At 48.0% G+C, this 26,628-nt stretch overlaps 1 protein-coding gene across 4 annotated transcripts in view; it reads right to left on the reverse strand.

The window, feature by feature from the left end:
• Positions 1-26,628, reverse strand: part of Cgnl1 (cingulin like 1) — a 153,455-nt gene that overhangs the window by 118,280 nt on the left and 8,547 nt on the right. The window contains exon 1 of one of the 4 annotated variants that reach the window (XM_050124406.1): positions 11,759-11,843. The exons of the other annotated variants lie outside the window; for them this stretch is intronic. The gene's annotated coding sequence lies outside the window, so the exon portion shown is untranslated. Of the gene's footprint in view, positions 1-11,758; positions 11,844-26,628 lie in introns of those variants that run through there. 4 annotated transcript variants of the gene reach the window in all.

A 26,628-nucleotide genomic window follows, 5' to 3' on the forward strand; every position in this document is an offset into this window, starting at 1 on the left:
CCCATTTCTAATAATCAGTGTAGCCCACGAGGTGGCTTACCGGAGAAGATCTTAACCTACATCCATCCTGGGTCAGAGCTTCATCGCATGTCTCAGAGAGCAGAGCTATCGCGTCTGCCTGGGAGAGGGGAGCATGGCGTCTCTGAGCTCACTTCCTCTTCCTCCCAGCATTCTGTTCTGTTTACTCCTCCCACCTATGTTTTAACCTATCAGGGCCAAGCAGTTTCTTTATTGCTTAACCAATGAAATCAATAGATTGATATATGACACTCCCACATCAAAGGAAGACACTTGGCATTCTCCTCTGTACTACACACAAATGACAACTTCTGCACACTCATGTGTTTGCAACATGCAGGTATGCGTGTACACATGCATGCACACATACACAGAGAAACATAGATGCACAGAAACAGATGCTTTTTTAAAAAGTTTTCCATAAGGAGCTAGGGATAAGGTTGAATGGGTAAAGAACTTGCTATGAAATCTTGAGGACCTAACTCCAGATCTCCAGTACCGTTTTTCCCTCCTAAATGACCAGGTAAACACCTGAAACTCCAGTGCTGGAGAGGCAAAGGCACACCGGTCAGCCAACCAAGCCAAGTTGGTGAGTACCGTGTTCAGTGCAATCTGGAGCAGAGATTGAGGAAGTTAGTCAGTGTCAACATTGGGCTTCCTCACGCACATTCCCACACATGCCTGCATGCAAACACACGCTGACTGTCCAGCTCCTCTTCTCTCAGGAACCCCCAGGCAGATGCTGATCCCTACCTTAAAGCACTAGAACAAGACCTATAGTCCCACTGTGACGTTGCTTCCCACGAATGACCTCTGGGCCACAAGGTATGCGTGTTCTAAGACAGGGAACAGGCCCTAGGATCATCAAGCCTGCATTATTGGAGATGCATCAACAATGTGCAGTTCATGACAAATGGACAAGCCATTTACAGGAATCTACCCCAGGAAGCCTTCTGCAAGTGAATCCTATGCTCAAGCCTCTCCCCTGTCGTGGTGAGCTTCCGGAAGAGTCCCAGGGAACCCATGAGGCATCCTCCATCCACCCGAGTCCCCATCACAGAATGGCTGTGGGGATCTGCTTTATGGGCAAATACAGCCAAACAGTTACAAAACAGAGGCGCTGGGAGGTGCTCCTGGGGTGCAGTCTCCCCATCTCTCTACCACCCCCCTCTGTCTCCAAATCACAAACCAACAAGTCTCCAGCCTGTCTCAATCTGTTGGGTACAAGTGCCAAGTGAGCTGTGATATAAATGAGGGGCACCTTAATATCATAATAGTAAAGATGTTAAATAAATAAACAAACAAACAAACAGAAGGAGCGGAGCATGGTAGCTCATGCCTGTCATCCCAGAACTTGGGAGGCAGAGTAGGAGGATCGTGAATTCCAGGCCAGTCTGCAATACAGGCTACAAAGAGAGCTGCCATCTCAAAGCAAGACAGAATGAGTAAAAGAAAAATAGAACATAGCCCTATTTTAAAACAAGATGAAAATAAAGTTCCTAAAACAGAAACTTAGCAGATTCACATACATACAAACGCAAGTTGTCTGTTCTTCAAGGTGGCTATTATCTATATAGTTGGTGACAGCGGGTCCTCATGCTGTGGTAAAACTTTCCAACCTAGAATTCTCTTAAGTAACTGATTGAGAAAGGATTATTATCCTAACCATGACTCTGAAGCCACCTGGCCATGCTACCACTTATTCTCAACAGCCTTTCAGGGACAAACTGGCTGTCCCTGGAAACATCCTGGCGCGGCTTCTCCTTCCTGAAGCCCTTGCACCCAAGCCCAGCCTCACTTCGGCTCCAGGCTCTCCCATGCCAGGGCTGCATGTGGCTGGGCCTTTAATAAATTACACCTGGCAGGGGATGTGTAAATGCAAATACGTGTTCGGGTGAAAAGTACGCAGGAAGGGGACCACGCGTCTCCTTTCAATTTCTAAGCACCAAAGCCCTTCCTTGGTCTCTCAAGAGCCGAAGGCACAGTTTAGAATTTGGAAGCTGCTCTATGCCCTCCCTGCCCGGGAGTCAGGATATGTAATAAAGTCATTATTGTGTACAGACACCTAAACAAGGAAGTTTCCCAAGGCGCCATGTTTTCAATAAGAAAAGCTTAAGTCAATAATCCAAATGAATTGACATTTTTGCTGCACAGAAATTCTGTGCACAGAAGTTCCGATACTCTTGACACTTTAACTTCTTGGGTGTGGGTGGACTTAAGTGTTACCGTGCATTGTTACCGTGCATTCGTTCATTCATTTGTGGAGCTAAGAATTGAGCCCAGGACTTGGTGGGGGCTGAGGCCAAGCACATACTCTAGCATGGAGCTGCACTCCCAGCTAGCAAAATTTCAAAACCTACTCCATATATCTGAATTTTGTTAAAAATACTGTTGTGGTATGAATGAAAAATGTCTCCCACAGGCACCTGTAATTGAACACTTGTTCCTTGTTGAGGGCATTATTATAAAACCTTTAGAAGGTGTGCCTTGCAGGAGGAGGGTAGGTCACTGGGGGCTTGCGTGTGTGTGTGTGTGTGTGTGTGTGTGTGTCTGCATCCACATGTGCATGCATGCATGTGTGTGAGAGTGTGCGTGAATGCGTGTGTGTGTGTCTGAATACATGTGTGCATGCATGCATGTGTGTGTATGTGTGTGTATAGACATCAGAGGACAGCCTGGGCGTTGGCCCTCACCATTCGTTCTCCTGGCTAGTTGGCCAATATGCCTGTGGGGTTCTCCTGTCTCTGCCTCCCAGCCTCCCTTCTCCCTTTTCATTTCCTTTTTCATTGTTGTTCTTTTTGGGTTTGGGTTTGGTTTTTGAGACAGGTTTTGTGTGTGTGTGTGTGTGTATTCCTGGCTGTCCTGGAACTTCCTCTGTAGATCAAACTGCAGCGAACTCACAGAGATCCACCTGCCTCTGCTTCCAGAGTTCTGAGATTAAAGGCGTGAGCCACCACTGCCTAGCTCTTTCCTTTTCCTTACTTTTCTTTTTTTTTAAGACAGGGTCTTACAATGTAGCCATGGCTGGCCTGAAACTCATTATGTAGACCATGCTGGTCTCAAACTCTCAAACTCACAGAGACTCACCTGCCTCTGCGTCTGCACCCCAAGTGCTGGCATTAAAGGCATATGGAGCCTGGCACACCCCCATTCCCATCTCTCACTGGGATTATGGACTCTCACACTTCACATCCAGTTTTTAGGTGGCTTCTGAGGATCTGAACTCAGGCCTCCTCTGTAAATGCCTCTCCCCAGCCCTCTACCCTTTCCTGATTCCACTGGACCCTCACAAGGCATAAAGGCCTCATCCAAGTATTCCATCCACTTTGGTTCTCTCGACAGCTCATAGTTAAACTATTATAACCTTATAATATTTTATAAACACACAAACCATACTGAACTATGACACTGCAGCCCGGCAGCAGCCAGAGGTCATCAGCTCTTTTGGATTTGCTGACGCTGCGATTGTACGTCACCACTAGGAAGCTGGTCCTAGGAGCCTGCTACCATGCTGGCCAGCCTTCTGTGACAGAGACTGGGGTTCTGAGGCCCTTGTCCCACAGAACTTACACGGCGGGAGGGAAGGAAAGAGTAAATGTGGACTCAGACATTGTGGGACGTGCTTTGAAGGAAACAAAGCCGCTGGAGGCAGTGGTGGAAGAGGACCACGGTATGAGAGAGGCGGGAAGGCTGTCTGAGAGTGGAACTTTTGGCCCAAAAGAGACTGTGAGCCTTTCAGGGAGTACCAAACAAGGACTGGAGCTTGCAGGGAAACAAACACACACACACACACACACACACACGCGCGCGCGCGCGCGCGCGCGCACGCGCGCGCCAGTTAAAGACTCTACAAGGCTGATTGGTAGATTAGAACTTGTAATTACTGAGAGTTGGAATGTTGCAGATTCAGATCCAAATTATCTCAGGCAATCTTTAGCTCCCTTAATAAGCATCCATGGTCCACCCGCTTGTCTGACGACTGTCATGTGACTTTTAGTGCATGTTAGTACACCACTGCTTCCAAGCGTGTTCTGAGACTGCAACAGAGCCCTCCCTCTCCACTTTGCTGCAACCCGCCGACCTGAAGTTCCCAGAGTGCTTTACAAGCATCCTGCTTTTTCTGTAGTTATAAATACTACATGGGGCTGGAGAGATGGCTCAGCAGTTAAGAGCACTGACTGCTCTTCCAGAGTTCATGAGTTCAATTCCCAGCAACCCATGGTGGCTCACAAACCATTTATAATGGGGTTTTATGCCCTCTTCTGGTGTGCAGGTGTACATGCAAATAGAGTACTCACACACATAAAGAAAAAAATTAAAATAAATAAATAAATGCTGCATGAAAGTGTCACCACAATAAACTATGGGGGCCACCTGAGTCCATATTCTTAGGTCATGGTCACTCATATCTTGCTCCAGAATAAATAATCTCCTATTCCCTTTGAGATTAGAGCCATGTTTTCATGTCAACAAGAAACTCAGAGACTCAATGAAGTGGCTCGGCCAGGTCCTAGGTGGGGCTGGGAGAGCCTCTCAAGACTCCAGGGTTTGCCAAAGTTGGAGAAAACACCACCAGTAGGGCTCCAGGTGTTATAGAAACCCAGGCCCTGAGCAAGCACAACTTGGGAGTCAGGTCAAGGCAAAGCTGCGGTGTTCTGCTGCATAGCATGCTCTGAGGACACTGGGGTGTGTTAGAACACTGGGGATGTGGCTCCGTGCACAGAGTGCTTGCCTAGCATGCAGGAGGCCATGATGCTGATCCCAGCACTGCGCTAAATAAATATGGCGGTAGAGGTTTGCAGTATCTGTGCTGGGGATGCTGGGGTCACTCGGGACACTCGGGAAGTAGTGCAGGATGAGCAGAAATTCAAGGTCATCCTTAGCCACAGACTGAGTTTGAGGCCATCCTGGAGTGTGTGTGACTCTATTCCAACAGAGAAAAAGAAAGCTGACCTGTGGAACCAGCAACCTTCCCTGCCCATACTCTCCCTCCACCCCAGGATGCAACCTCTGCCAGACCCAGCTTCTGTCCCCAGCCTGGAGTACGAATATCAGACACAGCCTGGTGCTCTGTGGCAGAGAACAGAGTGGGGTCGGTATTAGCTGGACGGAGCGCTGCTTTCCTTCTTCCTTCTGGCAGCTCACTCTTGGGCTGAATGGCTGCCAAGGGTATAGCGAGCCCAGCTACTGGGCACGGTGGGGATTTAACAAAGAGCGGCAATGTCCACATAGGGAAATCCCTCCTTGCCTTGAGAGTGCCAGGAAAGACATTGATGAGACAATCCAAACATGCAAAACAAAGTCACTCTTGTGTCTCTCCTCTCCAGAACACACTGCCCATCCTCCACCTCACCCCTTCTCAAGCAGGTGGATGACAGTCTACAAACGAAGTGTCCAGAGGCTAACACACCCGAGCTTCCCCCTAGATGAGCCGGTTTCAAGCTCCCAGTTCCATGTTTTGAGAGTCCAAACTTCTGCTCAGGGATGCTCTCTCCATCCCTGTCATGATTTCTCTCTCATCAGTCACGGAATCATAGCAACTTTAGTCTATCCTCCACCCTCTCAGCCTAACATGGGGTCCCTTGTCTGTGCCTTACGGCCGTCAATCTAAATAATGAAATCCTTCAGATTGCTCACTATGACCCTTGGTGCCTTTGCTCTGAACATTAACCCACTCAGGACTGCAACATCCAAAACAGCCCTCTGGACACTAGCCCAGTGGAACATTAACACGCACCTCAGATGGGCGGCTGATGTGCACAGAAACCTGAGGGAGAGTTACACGTCTGTGGTCTGTGTTTTTCCCCTAGGGGATAATTTATACTCGTTTTTGTATGAAAACCAAAATATCTTTTAGGTCTCCGGTGTATCTCTTCGATGGCAGCTTCCTGGCCTCAACTGTAGAAACCATGCTTGAGTCTTAGACTAAAGTGCCCCGTGCCCTAACTGTCCTGCCGGCAACAGGAAGCAGACATTCTTACCAAAACATGTGTCAAGTTATGAAATAGAACAGGCAAAGTTAAAAAAAAATCACTGCAAAGAAAGGAAAAGGCGGTGGGGGGGGGGGGGGGAAGGGGGGTAACCCGAAGAGGAAAAGGACAAAGCTCAAAAGGAGACAAAGAAAGGGAATCCCTGCTTAGGCATTGGGACTGGAGAGACGGCTCAATGGGAGAGCACTGGCTGCTCTTGCAGAGGACCCAGGTTCTGTTCCCAGCCCCACGTTCGTCTGTGATGTGTGCAGAGCAAGGAAGGAGAAAGATGGAGGCGAATTACATGGAGAGGATACTCATTAAGCCTGCGTGACCACAGGATGCCCCGTGACAGAAAATGCTGGTGGGGGTGTAATTGAACTCGGCACAAAAGGTGACCGTGTTAAAACGTCCCTTAATAAGCACTGGCCTGGCTTCCCTGACCCAAATGTGTCTCCTTCCCTGTGCAGAGGCCCAAACCAGCTCCTCCCCTCTCGTGAGGACTTCCTTCTTAGTGACCTCAGAGTCACTGGGGGTGTCCCTGTCTCGGTCAACTTGGATGGCCACTTATTAAAACCAGCTGCCACCACCAATTCCCCAGGATCTCAGGCCACCTCTACCCCTGCTGGAATGTGAACCCAGCGGCATCAGAGACCCAAGCCACCTAACTGACACATGCAAAGTCTGTCAACCAACAACACAGGTCCCCAGGCCCACCTGCCAAGTTCCTAGGGCACGCCTTGTTCCTCAGAGTAACTACAGTTCTACACTTATAAGTTTTTCAATTTTTACTTAATGTCTACCTCCCTCACCAAACAAACAAGCAAACAAATACACTGAGCAGATGTCGTTCTAAGTTTTGTGAATGAGAGGCACCCATCAATCTAAGGCCTCCCCCTCCAAATGAGAAAATGGGACAGTTCAATTTTGAGTAACCAGGGCAGAATTTGCCTCCAGAGCCACTTTACCCATAGGTGTCTGATGCGAAACATGCCAGTAATTATCACTAATTATTAATAATTAGTAATACAGTCATAAATCATACTGACCATTCACCATGTGTCAAGGGTGATGCCAAACAATATATATATATTATTTACAATATTTTCCTGTGCTTTACCGGTAGGTATCATGTAATTTGCCATTACTTCTCAGATGAAGCAACTAAGGTTCAGAGAGAGGGGTTCACTCACTTGCCTAAGGTCACCTAGCAACTGTGACTAGCCAAAGGTCACATACACCCATCTGCCTCCAAAGCCCAACTATACAACAGCCAAAGATATCTTGGTTAAGGGCCTGGACTTTTTCCAACATTCATGACCCTGCCCAACGGTCTCATCCCAGGAGATCCACTCAAAAGCCACACACTCAACAAATGGCCAAGTGAGCTTTTGGAATTTATCTGGACTGTAGGTTGTTGTTGGGGGGGGGGGGTGCAGAGAATTATAAAAACAAAACAGGGGCAGGGAGTGGTGCTGGTGTTGCATCTGCCGGGAAACCAGCCATTGGACATATATCAAAGACATGTATACACCCAGGAGCAAGGACAATGCCAGTTCCCAGGTCACCTTGATCCGTGTGACCTGGGGGTCTTTCTCAGAATCACAGCAGATGGGAGGAGGAATCTGTGGGCTCCCACAGCAAGGAGGCTCCTGGAAGAGCAGAGTGGGGAAGCTGAGAGAAGGCTGGCTGACCTGAGAGGAACAGCAGAATATTAAGAGCCATGTAGAACTTTGAGGAGAAAATGAGAATTTTCCTGATGGCCGCGAAGAAGTGGAGCGTTGCAGCCCCCAACCACTCTGGAAACAGAAGCATCTCCCATCTCAGGAAGCAACAGGATCTCAGGCAAGTCACCACCCACACCTTCTGTCCCATAAGAAGGAAAGGGTGGGGGCTGTGGATACAGCTGAGCTGGAAAAAGAATTTGCCTAGCACACACCAAGTCCTGGGTTGAGTGCCCACCATCCCCATAAACTGGGCATCATAGCACACACCTAACACTCACGGGGTGAAGACAGGAGGATGTGTTCACAAGTTCAAAGCCAGCCTGGGGAACCCCACCTCACAATAAAGCTTAAAAGTGGGGGGCCTAGCCATTGGACATATACCAAAGATATGTACACACCCAACAAGACAAGACAAGTTCCCAGGCCACTTTGATCCCATGAGGGCCTGGGAGTGTCTCAAATTGCCAGCAGATGAGAAGGGAAACTATAGGTTCCTCTCACATTCCAACAGATGAGCTTGGAAGTCCTCTATGCTGGTCTCCCAAGAAAGGCCAAGCACATAGAGAACAGGATGGCCACTTCATGGGACCATTATGGGATGGAATGAGGTCATGACTGAGGAAGCACTTTATCAGCTGTCATTCATTAGGGAAACAGGAGGCACCAGCCTGTGTTCCTGCAGTTATTGCAAATGCAGTCTCTGCTATCCTCTCTCTGTCTCTGTCTCTGTCTCTCTGTCTCTGTCTCTCTCTCTCTCCCCCCCCCCTCTTTCCCTCCTCTTTCTCTTAGTCTCAGAGAACTGGTAGACTCAGCACAATGGCTCCAGAGCAGGGATTCCGAGCTCCCTATGCAAGGCAGGACTCTGAGGGCCTGGTCTGGGCTCCCTTTCTCAGAGGACCACCCACGCGGTGGAGCTCGATGTCTCAAATTCAACATCTGGTTTTCTGTGGACAGTTATCAAGAACCCACTCCCTGGAGGTCTATCCTGGGTAATGGAGGAATTTGGAAAGTAGGAACAGGAACTGTGCCTTCAAAGTGGCTTAGAGGTGGCTGGGAAGGCATCCATGAAAAACGGGGAAAGAAGCATTTCCAGCTTATCATGGCTACATAGTCAGCCTTATCTTTCTCAGTTCCTCGTGGCTACTTGAGGAAGTGCTTGGTCTTCTCCATCATCTTCGAAGTGAGAAGGGAACGTCTCCCTGACCTTGCTTCCATCACAAACCCACCCCTTCTGGCTCCGCCTCTCCTGCCTCCCTCCTCCCCTTATAAAGATCCCCATGAACACACTGGGCTGAGCAAGTCGGGTCCTTCTCCAGGTTCAAAGTTGTTCATGTAGTTGCACCCCCTTTGCCTTACAAGGAATCATCACAGGTTCCAGGATCGGGCAGGACATGAGCATCTTTGAGGAGTCATTGTCCTCACAGGAGGACAAGCGAACCGTGTTTTTCTGTGGCTTCTTAATTTTTCTATTTAAAATGACATAGAGGGACCAGACATGGCAGCAGAGGTCTGTGAAACCAGCACTAGGGAAGCTGAGCGAATAGTTACGCCTTGTCTCAGAGAACAAACAAATAAAAAGGGCATACCTGATCATAACTACTGTCACTAGACATCATCGTCAAGGAGAGCTGTGACCTCTATAAACACCAGGTCTAGATTTGGCAGGGCAGGAATATGAACCACACAGTAGGTTCTCCTTGAATCAAGGATCTCTCTGATCCATGCCAAAGACACGTGCATCCCTCAAGGATACAGCTTCAGAGTCCCATCCTGCAGAGGACATGGCGGTCCCGTGAGCCAGGTGGCCCCTACTGACCAGGGTCACACTTCCCCTCACTCCTAATGGAAGGAGAGCCACTGCCTGAGTGATTTCAGAAATGCCAAGAGAAAGCGCTGGTGCTGAGGGAGGGCCTGAGACGAGGAACAAGATAAACTCCCATCAAATGCCAGAGGGGCTGTCACGTGAAAAGGAGATTAAATCTGTTTTGGGTTCCTAGAGCAGGGACAATTCCACACAGACTTGCCTGACCTATGTGCCCCAGGATAGCAATGAATGCAGCTCAACACAAAATTCCAAACTTGCTTAAAACATCATGAGAGCCGGAGCGATGCTCAGCCGTTAAAAGCTGTTCTTTAGAGGACCCAGGTTTGATTCTCAGCACTCACATGGAGGCTCACAACCATCTGTAACGCCAGTTTCAGGGAATCCAACATCCTTTTCTGACCTCCACAGGCAATGAACGTACATAGTGCATATACATACACACTGGCAAAAAAAAAAAAAGAAAAGAAAAGAAACCCACATGCAGAAACAAAGTCTCAAAAAATAATTTTAAAACCATTATAACTGGTTTCTGTAACTCAATTGTACAGTTGTGAAAGATAAATATAAGTTGTGAAATTGTAGGTGACAATGGCCTGTTGTAACGTGAAAAGGCTGGACATACCTGTAAGAGAAGAAAGCAAGCCTTCTAACAGAGACACCCAAAGAGAAGACAGGCTATCTTAGGAGGCAGCTGTCGTGGAATTTTTAACTGCGCCAATATGTGTTGCATTTGTTTATGTTGCAGAATATTTGTTTTAACTATGTAAAAATGTGTCACAATTGTTTAATTATGTAAAGATGTGTTGCTGTTTTTACCTTGCCTGCCTAAGGCGCCTGATTGGTCTAATAAAAAGCTGACCAGCCAGTAGTGAGGGAGGAGGTACAGGCAGGCCTTCTAGTCAGGGAGAATAAGTAGGAGGAGGAATTTAGGCTTGAGGAAGAAAGAAAAAGAGATGACAGGAAGACACCAGGGGCCAGACAGACACAGAGGAAGCAGGAAAGTAGGACACACAGAATGAAAGAAAGGTCAAAAGCCCTGAGGCAAAATATAGAAACCGGTTAGATTAAGTTAAAAGAGCTAGTGAGACAACCCTAAGCTAAGGCAGACCATCGTAATTATTAATAAGTCTCCGCATCTTTATTTGAGAGCTGATAGGCAGTCATTCCAACTACAGACAGCAAATGTTCCTCATTGGATGTGGCCACCCAGTCACAGGCACACGAGATGGGACTCTAGTCTTAGTGAGGACAAGAATCGGAGAACAGGTCCCAACCCTGATCCCTTTACATGCACAAAAACCTCCAGATAATCGCATGAAGGAGCTCAGGACAGAAGGAAAGGGAGGCAGGACACTGAGGAGCAAGTTTTCTGCAGATCTTTCCCAACCTTACCTGCACAGCCAGCTGGGAGATTAACCTCTTCACTGGCAGACTTCGCTCCCGCCTGCCCCTGGGAGAAGGTGGTTCGGGTCCACTGCCTATAGACTTCCAGCCTGGACCAGAGAACCAGTGATACTCTCAAGAATGGATTTCAGGCCCATCGTTGGCACCTGTCTCATTCCCAGACAAGCTCTCAAACCATCAGCAGCTGGTTGCCCTCCTAGAGGAAAGAAATCAGCCCAAGCCAGTCCCCAAAGGAAACCAGGGAGTGTCATACAAAAGTCTACACACACACTATTGGGACAGTCAACACTGACCGGGTAACTGAAAACAGAGATAGGAGCTTGGCTGGAATTTTCCAAGGAGCGTTTGAGGCACTTGGTTTAGAAAACTTTTCAGAACTGCAAGAGCAGCAGGAAATTGCATGGGGTGCTTGCTACAAAGTGTTCAGAAACCCCCAGAAACCCCGTACAGAAGAGACCCAAAGGTCAATGAAATTGCATGACTTTAACCCCAGCATTTGGAAACAGAGGCAATCAGATCTCTGTGAGTTCGAAGCCAGCCTGTTCTACACAGTGAGTTCTAGACCAGTCAGAGAAACATTGTAGGACCCGCCCCACAGAGGGGGATGGGAGGAAATGTGGAAGAAATGTCCCCACGACTAACTGCAAGTTCCCTGCTTATAGGGACAACCAAATACTCTAATAGGTGGCAGAGGGGACAGACGGGAACATTGTTATAGTCTGTATTATGAAGACTCACTTGAACTTCATATTACAGAAAGGAATGGGCATACACACATTATTATCAGCTTCACACACACACACACACACACTTACTTTTAAATGCTGGCTTGTTCTGCATTAACCCTCTCCCAGAGCACATGCCCCTGCAAGAAGACAAGACGGTGTGAGCAGAAAGTAACTTGACTCAAGAGTTCAAGTGCCTGAGTCCAGTCAGCCACAGAACAAGGGAAGAGAGCAAAAGATAATAGCAACAATGAAAGAAAGATATCACAGGTCTCGGAAAGACGGCCAAGCACCTGGACCAGAGGAGCAGGACAGAGCTCCAGAAAGAATGTCTTTGTCCATCCCCCTTCTCCCTATATTATCAACTGGCTAGAGACAGCTGGAACAGGGCCTTCTAGGATATCAAGCCCTTGTCCTCTCAGATAGCATAACTCCCCAGTACAGAGAGTGCCCTACAGTTTTAAGATTCAACCCCTCCCTCTGTTGACTGGCTTCTGAAGCGGTGAGGAGCATGGAGTGAATTCTGCATAGAGCTTTACAGGTCTGAGAAAAGTCTGAACAAGAGCAGGGGCAACTAGCAGAGAGCCCCGGAAGCTCCATCCCCAGACGGCTCATGCAGAACTCTAGATCCTAGAGGGAATGAGCCTGTTTTCCAAAATGGGAGACTTGGAGGTGGCTCTGGCAGCAGAGTCCCTCGGGTGACACTCAGAACACCCAAACTGATACTGGAAAGTTGCCAGTGCCACTATTCAACTCAGTCTCAGTCAGTCTCTTTCTCTTTCTCTCTCTCTCTCTCTCTCTCTCTCTCTCTCTCTCTCTCTCTCTCTGTGTGTGTGTGTGTGTGTGTGTGTGTGTGTGTGTNCTCTCTCTCTCTCTCTCTCTCTCTCTCTCTCTCTCTGTGTGTGTGTGTGTGTGTGTGTGTGTGTGTGTGTGTCTGTCAGCAGAGGCCAGAAGAGGGCATCAGATCTCCTTCATCACACCGACATGTTTAACTGTATACACACGTGCACACACATGCATATAACACACATAAAGAATGCAAATTTATCATTTTAGTAAAGGCAGAAAGCAGCTAAGGCAGGTATGGTGAGCACTGGTAGACAACAGTTCTGGGCCATTCCACCATCCTTGCTTATCCACCGTTACTAAAGCAGGTTCCCTCCTAAGCATGGTCCTCAAACTGCAAAGGAAAACCCTCCACTAAGCCACAGCAGGGCTTACTAGAGGCACTTAGAGCTCACTCTGAGTCCTGAGCCACCCTGTAAATATCAAATGCTTTCTCGTGCTGATGGCTGGGGCCTCTAACCTTCTGAGAGGGAGGGACCCATAGCCTCCAGCCAAGCCCCAAACGGACAGGTCTAAACGCAAAACACTGCCCCTGAGAAGCGCTTCACAGGGGAACTCTCAGTTAGTTCATGACTCCTTCCTAGCTGTTTGGGTTTTCAAACCAAACTTGGTTTTTGTTGGACCTATTTCTCTGCATTTTTCTCATTAGAAAAACAACTCCCTGGTTTAGGCTCAATTGAGAACACACAGCCCCACCTACACGTTATCTGAGTGGCTTCCAAATGTCTGAAACCCTCACAGGCCAGGGCCAATTTTAACAATTTCTGCCAGTGTATACGTGTGCATGCAAGAGCTCACAATGTAGATGTGCTGGGTGAGGTGTACACGTGTATGCAAATAAACGTGCATGTGTGCACGTGCATGTAGAGGCCAAAGGTCAACCTTAGGTATCATTTCTCAAGAGCCACTTTTTAAGACAGCATCATCTTTAGCCCAGCACTCAGGGGGCAGAGGCAGGCAGATCTCTGTGAGTTTGAGGCCAGCCTGGTCTACAGAGAGAGTTCCAGGACATCCACAGCTACACAGAGAAACCCTGTCTCAAAACAAACAAACAAACAAAGACAGAATCTCTCACTGGCTGGAGCTTACCCATTAGCCTAGTCCCAGGGCTCTACCATGGTCTCCAAGCTCATATCACTGCACCTGGCCTTTTAAGATCAAATGTGGGTCCTCTTAACACCGTGCCAGCTGGGCCATCTCGCCAGCTCAACCTTCTTTTTCCTTTCTTTTTTCCTTTAAGATTTATTTTTATTTTACGTGTTTTGACAGTGTGTATGTGTGTGCCCCATGTGCATGTCGTGCTTAAGGAAACCAGAAGAGGGAGTCAGAGCTGCCAGCAGCCGAACTCAAGTCCTCTGCAATGAATACACACAGGACCAGGACAAGGAGTCAAAGGTCAACTGTGAGCGAGGCATAGTGTCACGCACCTTTACCGCCAGCACTACAGAGGATGAGGCAGGAAGACCTCAAGTTCGAGGCCAACCTAGGCAACACAGTGAGTCTAAGGTCAGCCTGGGCTGCACAATTGAGGCCAGCCTGGGCTGTATAGTGAGATCCTGTCTCAACACAAACAGATCAGTAAAATAAGTAAGCAGCTTTGAGGGCATCTAAGACAGTCTCTTAGCAATTCCTCTGCTGCCTGAGGCAAGGGAGATGGGGAAAGGACGTTAGTGCCCAGTAGCTGCACTCTGGGAAGATGCCTCACACAATGCCAGAGTAATGAACCCTGTGATCCCAAAGAGAACCACCAGCCCGGGTACGCTGAAGACCAGACAGCCATGAGGTGCTGTCCATCAGAGAAAATAACTTCAGTTTATGAATGTGGGTGTCTACCAGGCCTCAGGGGAACCTAACTCTGCCCGCCTCCAAAAAGTAACATAGCAGGGTGTGGCTCACCCTGCAATGCTGGTGGGTATGACTTCAGCTTAGGGAGGGCTGCTCTCTTCCTGAAGATTCTACTCTGTGTGATTTTCTCAGGACACGGACACAGAGTAGATCACGGAAACCCTTAGCTTCTGCCCTGCCCTCCTCTCAATGTCCTATGAAGGCACCAAACAGAATAATGTCTTAAAATACTTTCAGGCTAGATGCAAACTGTCTGAACCAGTATTTTAAACTTACCAAATTTAAATAACAAGAGGGAATATTTTGGTTTGGGCAGCAAAAAGACTAGTTATTTTTATTTTATTGCATTTGTGCATTTGGGGAAGGGGAGAGTATTTGGTAGATGGGCTTCAGCCATCACATGACCTAAGGAGTGTGTGTGGAGGTCAGAGGACAACTCGAAGGAGCTGGTTCTGTCCCTCTGTTACACGGGTCCTGAGGATTATCAGGTTAGCAGGCATGGCAAGTGCCTTTACCCCCATCTCAACTCTAATTATTATTCTAATAAGCTTTCTGATTGGAAAGAAAAATCACAGCCACAATAGGACTGATTTTTTCAAAGTTCTCGGTAAACATGTTTGGAATAATAAGAACAAAAGCAATTGGGAAAAGCGAAGCAGATGAAGCGGAGAGGTCTCTGCTCAGCATATTTGTTAAACACAAACAAAGAAAAAGCCATCCAAACATTGGGTCGCCGTGAGTGCTATCAAGTCAGACAAGACATCTAGTGTCTTAATTCCTCATGTTCACAGCCAGCCGCTCAGGAAAGCCACCTCCAGAGAGCAGAGGCTGGTGGCTGATGGCCACCTCCAGCCATCAAAAAACCCAGCTGTTCTCCATTCCATCTGCCATCAGAAAGCAAGAAGCCTTCTCCACACCCTATGCATGGCCCAGAAATAATACAATAGCCATCGATCATATATTTAACTAGCCCAGAAAACACCAGGCTACTGTTTGTGAGCACTCAGTGTTTTGATAAATGAGTAAATGTAAACAAAGTAAATATTTTATACTGTATGCAAAAGCAAACAGGCAACTGAGGTCATGCAGTCCTCGCGGCTCTGAACTGAAGGAGCACTCTTGAGGGAGTCTGAGGACTCCCCCCTCGCTCCGGCTACTTCAGCTCCCTTGGGTTCTCAGAACACACTAGCAATCTCTAGTCCTGTTACAGCTGAGTCTTTAAAGTCCCGCCCCTTCCTCTGAACAGCCGAGTGGCCAGGCCAGCTGCAGATCTCAGCTCATTGTTGCTTTTCAGAGAAACTCTCCCAACAGCTCAGCAGCTCATAGGAAAAGCCTTTCTGATAAGGTAGGGCCCAATCCTCCAGACTACCTTATCTGGCCAGATTGTTCTTTAGGCCCTTATCAAGCAAGATAGGCCTTATCTGCTGGTCTGTTTATTGTGTCTCCTCCACTACCAGTCAACATTTCAGGATGGAGCCTTTTGTGAGCTGGATCTTCAGGGTTAAAATAGAGCCTGGCAGGGGGGGGGGGGCGCAGTGAGGAAATGTCTTGCATATACGTGTACATGAATCAATCAATCAATCAATCAATAGCATTTGTATTAAAAGTTGTATCTCCCAAAGAGTTTTTCAGAAGGTTAGCCCATTCATACTCCCGCTGCCGGAGCTCAATGTGGGAAAGAGCGGCAGGTGACAAAGGTAAAAAATCCACAGGGACAAGACGGGCTGGCCAGAGCAGGAAGTCCTTACCCGGGGGCAGATGCAGAAAGGACCACAATTCCCAAACTAAGAGTAGAACCTTGGAGTTGGAGAGATGGCTCAATGGTTAAGAACACCAATTGTTCTTCCAAAGGAGGACCTGGGTTCAATTCCCAGCACCCACATGGAAGCTCACAACAATCTGTAACTCCAAGATGACACCCTCACACAGCAAAACACCAATGCACATCAAAAAAAAAAAAAAAAAAAAAAAAAAGAGGAGCATCTCATGGTGACCCAGTCAACATGAGAGATGGAACAAGAGCATAGCATCCCTATGGACAGTAGGGTGGGTGACCTGGAAGGGACCATGACCTTGACACTAAGACCGTACACAGCACCAGTGTACAAGAGACAATGAAGACGACGGGGGAATCTGGTGAGGGCTTGGGAAGGAGGGAAAGGGTCACCTTACCTCCAGGAAATGTCACCCACCTCACGAACATTCATAATAACGTGACTTCATTAGTATTCACGCAGAACCACTGTGCGGCTACAGGACCTCTTGGATTCTGGGTGCTCCAATCTTTCCTTTCCACCCTGCTGAGGTCTCTCCAGAGAGAATTGGGAGGCTCTATGCTCGTGAGGCTACTAGCTATTGGAAATCAGGTACCTCTGAGTGGCTTGAGGGGGTCACTCCACGGCCTCCCTGTTGGGAGGAAATGTGTTCTCCGCCTTTGCTTTCTTAGTGCCCTTGAAAGCTGAAGTGACCAGAGAGAAGTCAGATTGCAGTCTTTCAGGCCAATCGCCCGAGGCCGAGGCTGAGGAACCTCAGCCAGGGGCTGGAAAGCACTGAACGAAACTGCCGGGGACAGCATTTTTATATGAAAATGCACCCTTTGCAAAAAGCACCTGATATAAGGGCCCATATTTCTCAATAAGCTCCCTCAGGGTGCCAATTCCTGCAGCTTTTCATAGAAACTTGGTTTCAGAAAATCCATGACAGTTTCACCAGATTTATTAAAACAGCATTCTTTATGAGAAAATATCTTACATACTACTAAAAAAAAAAAGGGGGTGGGGGGCTCACCAATCATAAATCCCCTAAGAGGCCGCAGTTGTGTGCCAGAGGGCAGCGGGGGAAAAGTGCTCAGCTCCAGCGTTTCCAAAGACACAGACAGGGCTTTTCCAGAGTTAGCGGAGAACAGACGGCGAGAGCTAAGTCATTTTCCTGGAAATACCACAAGGCTTCCAGGTCCCTGGACTTCAGAGCCCAGTTAATGAGAACAAGAGCTCAGGAGGCCTTGAGTAAGGGCCATGGGGCAGAGGCGTTTCTAACAGCCTAAATCAACACCTCAAATTGCAGGGGAAGCCACAGCTGCCCACAGAGCACTGGCCCAGGGCACTCCCTAGGCAGCACTCATACTGAGGTGTCTCTGGGAACAAGGAGTGTGGGAAGTCTCTTCCTGCATGGGTTAAGGGGCCGTCCCTGGTTTCCCTGGCAGCACAGGCCTCTTCTAAAGCCAGAGGCCACCTTCCACTCCAGAGGTGTCAAGCCAGGTCAGGGAGGAGCTGCCTCTCTAGACTTGGAGAATGGTACCTGAGGCGTTTTCTAGGATGTTTCTGTCTTCCACAGCATCACCTCTGTTTAGACTGAGTGTTTGCCAGCTTGCCTCCAGCCAGTCAGATGCTGCCTTTCAAGGGTTGGGGAGCTCTATAACGGCTTCCAGGAACAAATGCTCCAGCCGCTGAGGCTTGGCCATGGAATTCACTTTCCTCCACTAAAACTCTACAGGCTCGGGCCCTGCTGGAGATTCTCAGGACTGCACCATGGAGCAGGCCTTTCTGATCCTCAAAGTCAATGAAACCTGTCTTGAAATTAACACCCAAGCATCCGCAAACAGTTCTTTCCCCAGGTTTTGATTTATGGGCTTGGGAATTTTTTTTAACCTCTATCTCATCAAAGGAGGCTTTACACAGTTGAGAGAAAGTGTTTTAAACATACTGTAATGCTTGCAAAAACAATATCATTTTCTTAGCACCAAAGTCCTGGCCTAAACGTTAGCAGGAAACCACCCCCCTAGAAGAAGGTCCGGCCCACTGAGAAAGTACAGCATGAGTCAGGGACAGACTGGTCCAGCCAAGCCCACCATGATGGCCGCCCCCGAGAGACAGACCCCCTCCATCCTTCTAGCAATCAAAGCTCCTTCATAGGCACTTTCTAAACACTCCCCTGGCTCCCTGGAAGGCGCTGTGGAAAGAACAGCTCTGTGATCCGCAGCTTCAATCTGACATCATTGGAAACACCTCCTCCCCTCTTCAGGAGAGCTGGAAAAGTACCCACCTCCCCGTTTTCCGTCTGAAATAAAGCATGCATGGATGCATGAGTGGATGCATGCAGCCGGAGTCTCGGGTGTCTGCAGCCCACTGCCTTCTCACAGTATTTGAATCTACATCTCAGAGTCCTATCCAGAGGAGAAAATGTGTTGGGGGGGGGGGGGGGGGGGGGTTAGGACCGGAAAATCAGAGGTCCCTAGCAGTGGCTTCATCTAAGACAAAAAGGGCATAGGTCACACAGCAGCAGAAGCCTTTAAGCTCCACCAGCACCATTTGGTATTTAACTCCTCAAAGGCTTGCAAGTACTTCCTATGTACAAATCAGGAACCAGGGGGAGAGAATAAAGAATTCTGGGAAGTGAGCATGGTGGGAGGGGGAAGCAGTGAGGTTTCCTCAACCGAGAACTCTACTCTCTCCACTCTTAAGACAAACCCAAGAGACTAAAAGCAACAAGACACAGAAAAAAAGCCAACATGGTAACTCTTCCTTCTTTAGGAGGCAGGGTATCACTACGCAGCCCTTGCTGGTCTCGAACTCAGATCCGCCTGCCTCTGCCTTCCCCAGTGCCGGGACTAAAGCATGCATCAGCAGCAGCAGCAGCAGCAGCAGCATCACCATCAGCATCACCACCATCACCACCACCACCATCACCACCACCATCAGCATCACCACCACCATCATGCCTGGTGTACTATTTCTTTTTCTGCTTTCTCACCCACAGGATTTTTACTGGCCAAAATAAGTAGGGTGTTAAAAAAAAAAAAAGTGAAACACGGTTTAAATTTTCAAACCACAAGTGACTTGGATTTCAGTCAATAATGCCACAGCACCACCATTTATTTAGCTATAATTAGAATTTTAGGGTTAAATTCTTTGTTTTTAGTTTTGTATTATATATCTGTTTACTCGCAGGTGTTGTGTGTGTGTGTGTGTGTGTGTGTGTGTGTGTGTGTGTGTGCATACTCAGCAGCACCACGGCACATATGTAGATGTCAAAGGACAACCTGAAAGAGTCAGCTCTTTCCTTCTACCTTGTGGGTTTCAGAGGTCCCGCTGTGGTCATCAAGCTGAGTGGCAAATATCTCTGCCTACTCTACCTGCTGTCCCTTATGATCATATCTAATGTCAAACAACAAAAGCTTAGATTCAACACACCTGATGGGAACGAGGCGACTGTTCCCAGCAGGAGGCCTGCACCCTCTGCACTGCTCTCCACTCCAGGTGCCCTGTGAGCACCTGGGGTGGGTTAACACAGAGAGGGTTAACACGGCAGGGATGTGGGATGGGTTAACACAGCGGGGCTGTGTGCTTCTGCAACTGGCCAAGCAACCTGCCAGTCCAGCCTGAGCAAACAGTTCACACCCTATGCCCCCAGCATGCTTAGTTTTCAGGGCTGGAAGTTCCAAACATGCTGTTTGCCTAATGGCTGTTGAGCAGATGCCCCTTCCACATGCTCTGGTTTCTCCTCTGGGAGTGTGAGCACGCAGCCCTCACACTGGGGCGGGGCAAGGGCACACAGTCAGCGAGAAAATGTAAAAGGAGGGAAACACTGACGTCACCAGGTCTTTATTCCTAAACTTTCCATTCATTGTTTTCTGATTTCATTACATATGGATTGAAAATATCCCCTTTTCACTGAACATCAGAATTGAAGGAAAAGAAACAAAGACAAAGGAAAAACTGTACATAAACATAAATAAATGCTTGGGGAATGGTAACTGCCAATAGTAAAATTAAAAATGGTCTTGAATTTTCATCTCATTTTTTTATATTCAAAATATTTTTGTGCAATAAGCATCTATTGTTTGTTTCTTTCTTCTTCTTTTTTGGTTTTTCAAGACAGAGTTTCTTTGTTTAGCTTTGGAGCCTGTCCTGGAACTCACTCTGTAGACCAGGCTGGCCTTGAACTCAGAGATCCATTTGCCTCTACCTCCAGAGTGTTGGGATTAAAGGCATGTGCCACCACCACTTGGCACTTTCTGTCTCTGTCTCTCTGTCTCTCTCTCCCTCTGAGACAGGGTTTCTCTGTATAACCTTAGCTGTCCTGTACTCTATTGACTAGACTGGCCTTGATCCACCTACCTCTGCGGTGTCTGACCTCGAATTAATCCACAGAGATCTGCCTGCCTCTTCCTTCTGAATGTGGGATTAAAAGCCCGCGCCACCATGCCTGGGTGCATCTATTGTTTCTTGTTGGGATGGGAATACAATTCAGTTGTTCAAGTGTTTTCCTAGTGCACACTGGGTTCAGTCCCCATAGACTGATTCCCCAACTGCAAACTAAACAGAAACAAAATAAGGGAGGGGAAGATGGCTCAACAGGCAAAAGCACTGACCACCAAGTCCAGTGGTGACCTGAGTTCAATACCCAGGCCCCACATGATGGAAGGAGAGAATCAACTCTTGCTAGATGTCTTCTGACCTCCACAGCCATGCTATTATACACATAAAATAAGTACATATAAAAAGCCTTTTAAATAAGGTCAGACACTAAATGGAACATGTTTTATGAATCATTTGGTTTTTTTTTTATAAAGTTCAAATAGTAAAAACTTACATATGGTAAAAACACTGGCTACTATTGAAGGATGATAACTGAGACAAAGCAAGAGAAAACCTGTACAAGATTCTGTATCCTTATGACTAATGTATTTTACTTAAAAAATAAATAAATAAAATCTTGGGTTGAGCCACAACTGTCACTGCTTAAGGGCTGTGTGGCCTTGAGTCGATTCTTTTAACATCTAACCTAAACGAGGATACACACATCACCTGCTTCATGGAGATGGTGAGAATGAAGTCCAGTGATGTCTATGCAGTCACACTAACACAGGACCCGGTTCCGGATAGAGCTCGGTGCTTGGCAGCAGCAGCTGCAGCAAACACCCTACTGCTGTTTTAACAGGCGTCAGGCTCCAAGCTTTGAGTCCTTAATCTTGTTGCAACCCCATTGCTCCAGTTCCTGTTCTTATCTGTTTCTCAGGCCAGAAGCCGAGCGGGTGGCCCAGGGAGTCCAGAAGCATAGGACCCCAGCTTCATCTCAAGAAGGGCGCGACACACTGCAGATGCAGCCTCTGAGGTCACAGAGAAAGGAAGCTGGCCAGAGTGGCCCCACCAGGATTAATCACCCACTGACGAGAAAGAATGACTGCAGGCTCTAAAAGCAGTAGCTGGTTTTTGCAGGAGAAAGGATATTTTATTCTGGTGGAATAATTCATTTGGAATGGAGGAGTCGCATGGGAACTGAACCAGTTCATCTTTCTTCCCTAAGGAAGGCGAGGAGACAGCCAGCCCTCTGTTAGAAGTGTTTCGTGTTGACTGGCTGAATTTACTGCCCTTTCATGTATCTGAGATTTATACTCAGTTTGCGAAGCATATGCCTGTGGGTGAAATAACTTTAGATGCTGGTCATGCGGTAAAGGATTCAGATTAGCTCAGATCACTGAAACACCATAAACACGTCCTCCAGTTTGTGAGGTCAGCCTGCAGATTGAACGTGACTCATTCTGACCGGCCTTTGCTTTAACGAATGCAGACATCCGCGAGTTCAAACCCAGCCCCACCGCTCACCAGCTGTATTACCTTGGCAAAGTACTGAATCTCTCTGTGCCTCAGTTTCCTGAGAAGGACTGACAAGACAATGACGTCATCACAAGAAGATAAATTAGAACCCATCAAGCACTTGTAGCTGTTAGCTTGTTTCGGTCTTATGACAGCTTCTGATTATGGTACAGAGTTCATCTGAAATGACACATTCCAATCACCACAAACTTGGAGGACATAGTACAGACTGTCTGAAAGCCAGGAGGTAATTTTACTAAAATTACATCAGGGAAGCATGAACATCATGTTACATACGCATGTGCATACACACACACACAGGAAATTTAAATGTAAATCAAGTCAACTTTAGAATACAATATAGGAATGAGTTCAGAGTCTGTGCATCTCAACCCAATGCCCCTAAAAGATGAGAAACAATATTCTAATTTCAAGTATGTCTAAGGATATGTATGTGTATGTATTTATGTATTATGCATGTATATACAACTCATACATGCACATGTGTGTGCACACACACACACATTTGAGAATGCAGTTGGGCTTCAACTGTGGGGTTCCTTTCAGCCTGCAGCAGAGAAGGCTCAATAAAATTATACGTTTTCCTTCCTTTGTAAATGTTGAAAGCTTTTCATTTTGTTCCAAAGGAAATGGCTGTAGCAAAGTTCAACGACATCAGACACCATTCTTGTCTGGGCGGTGTGGGTATCCGGTGGCCGTTACAGAAGGGCTTAAAGCTAAAACCCAGGAGCACGTAAACTACGGGCAACATCATGGAGCATCCCTTATGGCATGCTTCCTTCTGGCTTACCAGAAGCAACTCAGAAAGTCAGCCCCTGAGCAAGGGAATGAAAAACAGCACAAGTCAATGGTCTCCTACCCCGTGACCCACCGGCCCGGAAAAACCCTCCCATTGCTCACATGCCTCCATGTCCCATGTGGGAGACTCATACTTAGGCTGCTGCTGCATGTGTAACTCCGTCTTCACACCGACAGGCACGTTCACACTTTTCTACAGACATTGACCAATGACTCCGAAGATTCCTAATCTCACTGACTGTTATCGGTGGTTCTACTCTTGTTACCAAAGCAGTACAATCAAGACAGCATTTTCTGCGGTACTGGTCCAGGGTATCCAAGAGGGCAGAGGCAGGCAGATTTCTGTGAATTTGAGGCCAGCCTGATAGAGCAAGTTTTAGGCCAGGCAAGGCTACAATAAGTGAGACCATGCCTCAAAAGAGAAAGACACACACAGACTTCTGAAAGCCACATACTCCAAACACACCACACTGTAAGCCACCTCCTTCACTACACCCTTTCCCGTAAACCCCCTTCCCGGCTTTATTCTGCAGACCTTGGCACCACAGGTCTCGGTGTGGGACGGATGAACAGAAAGCTCCACCCTCAGATTGGTTCCCAGCAATGGACTGATCTGAGAGCTCAGAGCAAAAGCAGAAATGACAACTGAGTTTTATTGGCGAGATAGATTTCCAGCAGGCCCTATTTTCTTGCTGAGCTGAGCTGGCAGGTTGGGCTGTACACTTCATAAAGTTTGCTTTGGGTCTTGCCCTCAACATCCGTTCATTCTTCAAATGTGTCTCACTCTGGGCCAGCCAGGTACTGGGGGAGGTTTAAAAAAAAAAAAAAGACAAACTTATTTCACGGCTGGGCTTTTCCCCTTTTACATTAACCAGACACAGCTAAAGGCACTCCTGTCCTGCACGAGGTCAAGTTTCCGACTGTCCTAGCCAGGATCTTCTCTTGCCTCTCCATAAGATCCCCTCCCCCACCCTACTCATCCCAAACTTGGTTACCTAGGTACAGTGGATAAATGCCATGGCAATACTTAAAAGTACAGCTGAATTCCCTCGAGTAACGCCCACATGTTAAATATAAAGCATTTTTTTAAAAAAAAATCCTAAACAGGGCAGTGGTGCACACCCTTAATCCCAGCACTCAGGAGGCAGAGGCAGGTGAACCTCTGAGTTCGTTCAAGGCCGGCATGGTCCACAGAGTGAATTCCAGGACAGCCAGGGCTGCTATACAATAAAACCTTGTCTCAGACGGGGAGAAAAAAACCCATAGTCCAGCTCCCACGTCTGTGTTTAACGAGTGAACGGGAAGGACATTTTCTCTCTGACATTCTCTAAAGGACAATTTGTGAGAACAGGCCTGTTCCCTCCCAGTGTCTGTTTCCACTCAGGGAGCTGGGAGGCTCGCGCACTGAAGAGCCTTAAAGCCCTTTGAACAAGGCCTGGGCAAAGTTCACAGTCCTCAGGGTGTTGGAAACTTAACAGACAGATCAAGCATAGTTTTCCCATTTTTCCTCCAGAAGCCAGATGTGACCCCCACCATGTCCTACAGACGTCACAAGCCCACCAGGTAGGGAAGCAAAGAAAAGTTTCTCTGGGCCCCATCTCCAAATGTCTGTAAGTGCATTGCACACAGGCCTCAGAATGGTGGGGAGGGGACACCAGGACTCAGCCCTGGGCAGAGCAGAGCCAGCTCTGCCTGGCTGGACCTCCGCCGCTCCCCCCCCCCCTTCACCCGCAGCCTGTGAAGACTCCCTGGGGTTCTCCGTCACTCCCATCCTGGCCCACCACCAGAAGGGTGTCCAGACAACACCAGCAAAAAAAAAAAAAAAAAAAAAAAAAGTTAGGCTGCAGCACAGGGTGCTTGAGAGCCTGGCTCCCCTCCGCCCCCCAGCATCCCCTCCCCGGGATAGTCTCAAGTGCTGGTGAACGTGAAGCCGTCAGCAGACTGCTGTGTCTCGCTCACCTCTCCTGAACCAAAGCAAAAGACAGAGCCTCCCCAGTTCTCACAGCCCTAGGCAGCCTCCAAAGCCCAGACCCCCAGAGCTGACCTGCTCTCCTGACTGCCTTTTAAACTTCATTGAGTTGAAGCCCTCACCCTGGGACTCAAAAGGGGGTGGCTGAGAGAAAGGGGACAGCCGCCCTTCCTAGGTAAGCTTCCGGCTCCAGACAGTCTCTCCAGAGAGCTAGCCTCACATTTCTATGTAGCTTCAGGCTTCTCTAAGGCAGAAATCCTCTACCGCCCCCCCCCAAACACACATATACACATTCCCAGCCCCCCCCCCGACACACACACACATACACACACATTCCCAGCCCCCCAGGTCACACCACACACACACACACACACACACACACACACACACACTTCCCCAGCCCCCCACCTCCCGGCCTCAGGTCTGGGTCAAAGACAAAACTACAAATCTGGCAGGCCTCTGCCTCAAGTCGAAAGCAAAGGATATTATTAAAGGCACAGGTTAAGGATCCCTCACTCCGCAGCTCCTCATTTAGAAGCCCTCGGTGGCATGCAGTGTAAACACGTCCCAATGCTTTAAAACGAAGGGAGGTTTCTATTAAACGACTTCATTGAGGGCCACTTCTGGCGGAAAGCTTTTAAAGTGAGGAATAAAGGGGGCCTGGCGGGTGTCTCCCAGACACTTGTTTGGAAAACCTGCCATGCTGTCACGGGAAATTAAGCACAACGGGGGGCAGGGTCCCCATGTGTGTTCCTGCAGTGTGATCTCCAGCAGAAATAAAACACCCAAGGAAACCCATTCCTGGGCACGCAAGGAGCCTAGCAAGAGTATGTCAAGGGTCACTGGAAGCGTGGGGTGGGAAAAGTGGGAAATTTAATGCTGATAGCCAAAGGGGATCCCAAGAGATGATTAAAGATGGGCACTTTAAAACTCGAAACAGGACGTGACTGGAGAAAAACAGGTCTGATAAAACAGATAAGGACACTCTACAAAGACACTGGTAAAGACGGCCTGGATGCCTTTAATCCCAGCACTTGGGGTACAGAGGCAAGCTTCGTCTACATAGTGAGCCAGTCAGGGCTATGTGGTGAAACTTTGTCCACCCCCAATGCTCACCCCATCCCCAAAAGGAGCTTTGACCCCTGTGTCAGTAAAGGCTCCAGACGCAGAAGGCAAGGAACTGCAGGAAATATGCCGCGGCTGAGAGATACGGAATAAGCCTTTCTATAGAGACAGAGAGAAGACCCATGGGCGCAGGGGCCTGATGGCAGGGAAAAGGTGATACAGGTTTCTGTTTGGGGACACGGAAAGTCTCAGAATCAGAGAGTAAAGATGGCTGCGCAACACTGTGAATGCATTCCATCCCACTGAAATGCAATTTTCACACTGTATTTTACCAAACAAACCAACCAAAAAATTATTAAAATTAAAAAACAAAACAAAACAACAACAACAACAACAAAAACCACCTCCCAGGGACTAGAGATGGCTCCATTGGTCCCAAGCAGGAGCTGCTCTTGCAGAGCACCCAGGGTCAGTTCCCAGAAGCCACAGGGCCTGTCACAACTATCTGTAATGCCAGTTCCAGGAAATCAGACTCCGTCTTCTGGTTTCCACAGGTACTGCACACACACACACACAGTACACATGCACACTTTCAGGCGAACACTCCTTTAAAACATACATATGTCGGGAGACTCCCAAACCAGAAGCAGTTCCTCCCTTTCCTGAATACCAATATAATACACACACCTCAGACCAGAGTAAAATGGATGGTCTACTACCAACTCAGTTACTGAGCCAGGCTTCTGTCTTCACTCTGTTCTTCCCCAGGGTGACTTAAACCTCATACCAATCTTCAGGTAGGAGTCACCATTTTCACGAAT

The sequence above is a fragment of the Alexandromys fortis genome, unplaced genomic scaffold (genome assembly GCF_014885135.2).
Source record: "Alexandromys fortis isolate MF-2015 unplaced genomic scaffold, M_Fortis_MF-2015_v1.1 scaffold_22, whole genome shotgun sequence".
NCBI classification, from domain to species: Eukaryota; Metazoa; Chordata; class Mammalia; order Rodentia; family Cricetidae; genus Alexandromys; species Alexandromys fortis.